This window comes from Morone saxatilis, unplaced genomic scaffold (genome assembly GCF_004916995.1).
Source record: "Morone saxatilis isolate NCDOM2014 unplaced genomic scaffold, NCSU_SB_2.0 Contig3, whole genome shotgun sequence".
NCBI lineage: Eukaryota > Metazoa > Chordata > Actinopteri > Moronidae > Morone > Morone saxatilis.
The window spans coordinates 22,807,581-22,810,023 of NW_023339873.1; positions in this window are offsets into that span (position 1 = coordinate 22,807,581).

Here is a 2,443-nt window from a genome sequence, read left to right on the forward strand (position 1 = left end):
GCTGAGGTTATAGTTTGCAGTGGTGTTGAACTGCAAACATTGAACATTATTATCTTAAGGTTGAATTTATGGCTGAGCTTTTGTACTGGATTGCAGTAGATTTTACAGTGGTACCCCATGAAGTGGCCACTGGAGTGTATGTGTTGTTGTTTTTTCAAAATGCAATAAATCTTCTCAGGGAAGCTTTTTGTACTTGTCTGCACTTCTACATGTCAAATATAACTAATCAAATCTCTCAGTGTTGATGGTATGTAGCATTTATTTTATTATTATTTATGATCCTATAAAATAATTGTTACATTACTTCTCTATTAAAAGTATTACATGGTGTTGATGATCTAACTGTTCTGGTCCCAGTGCATAATTTTATGTATTTAGACTTCATCTCTTGAGTTGATCTGTCATTAGTGCTGGGCAACGATTAAAATTTGTAATCCTCTGATGATGATCGCAGTTACGCAAAATTCAATAATGAATTCAAAAGTAGTGTATTGTGCACTTTTATTTTAAAAGTACTGCTCTATGAACAAAAGTGCAATAACATTTGGTTTGCACACAACTTTACACTTTAAACAAACAAATAAGTTGCTTTTTAACAGCAGTATTCCTTTTACACAGTAGCAGTTAAAATAATTCTTGCACTATCTGTGCTAAGTGTGCTGACTTTATTTAAAACGTTCCACTGCTGTGCAAGCAAACTGTCTCTCTGTTTTCATTACAGTCAGAGCATGTGAATGCAGCTCCCACTGTCCATCAATATAATGCACTGTAACTCCGAGGTAACTATGGTTACCCAGCGATGTCCAGTAGTCTCCAGTGAGAGCAACAGTTGGTGCACGTTGTAACGCCGTCGCTTTTGTAGTCCTCTCCTTTTCATACAACTTGTGCATTCTTCTTGTGATGGTGCATCTTGAGGGAGGCTCATACGTGCCGTCATTCGTTGCGATCTAGGGAGGCTCATAGTGCCGTCATTCGATGCAATCCTATCTTCCACAATACAAATATGCCTGCAGTTTGAAGCTATCCACTTTGCTATGGCATTTGTTAGCTTGTCTTGCTTTTGTTTATCTATACTTCTCCCACATGCTGCGTCCAACGTAGTTTACCGAAGCCTCCCTCCACTCCCCTCCTGTGACACATGGTTTGTCTGGATGTGTATTCTGAGAATAATAATAATAGTAAAAAAAAACGTTAATGCGAGATAAAATAATTGTCAGTGTTAATTAATTAATTAATGTGTTAATAAGTAAGTAAATATATTATACTATATAGGCCAAACTGCAATCCTTTGGCCCTTCTGGTGGTCAGGTGTTTCATCATATATTGACAATTGATAACAAACCGAACAATGTTTACCTAACTTTGAAAACTGCCATCCATTGGAACATCAGATCTGTCAGTTGAAGCCCCAACAAGCCTCTGCTGCAGGTAGAACTAACTTTCCACCTCTTTGCCAAAGCAAAGTGGCTTGGCAGTGGCAGCACTAGGCTTGATGAGAAGAGTTCAAACAGCTGGCAGATATGTTTGACTACCAGTGGCAACTATCCACTTGACCTCTACATGTTCAAGCAGAGAAGATCACAAGATGGAGTCATCAATTATAAGGCAATGAGGCAGCCGTCACGGGGGTTGTGGGAGCAGGAGCTGGAGGCAGGGCAGGGCATCAGCTTCAAACGCATTATGAGAGCCAGCTCGTAGGGGCTTTGTCTGAGCAAAATGTTTGTCTTCATCAATATGCGCGTGTGTGTGTTACAAGCAGCACTGCTGAAAGCGAGGACTAAAAGAGCCTCAAGGGGCCAAGGGGAAATCTTGGGTCCCTGTGACCCCTCCTGTGGCTGGGGCCCAGCTGTGCTGTACTGGGCATCTGCCAGCTAGAGGACAGATCTGTCCCCAACCACACACACACGCACACACACACACACACAATGTAGCTCACACAATGTTAAAAAGACTCATATACAGAATAACATGTGCTCCCCTGTGTCTCACATGCACACACACTCATACATGGATCATTTGCAGTGATCTATCTGTTTGTTTGTTTCATGGGGGCATATCCTCTCTGAACGTGATAGAGGGCAGTTGTGGTCTGAGGAAAATCCTCTCAGTGCATCTCTCTGAAGGAGAAAAATCAAATCAAATCAAATCCTTTGTTTCTCCCAACAACAAACCCAGGAGCCATACTCAACAATCACTCACTCCAATGGCTCACACAATTGCCAAAGTGATAACATCCTGGGGGGAAAAAAAGAAAGAGAAAAAAAGGGCAACTACATAAATATTTCCTTATAATGTGAGACAACAACAACATATGACAACAGATGAGGATCGCTTTGCAAATTTTCACTATGACCCTTTCTTGTATGCACAGTTTCATTTCTCCATGTCCTGCCAGGTCCAAATTTCCACATAATAACCTTACTTACACAACATGGACAATAGT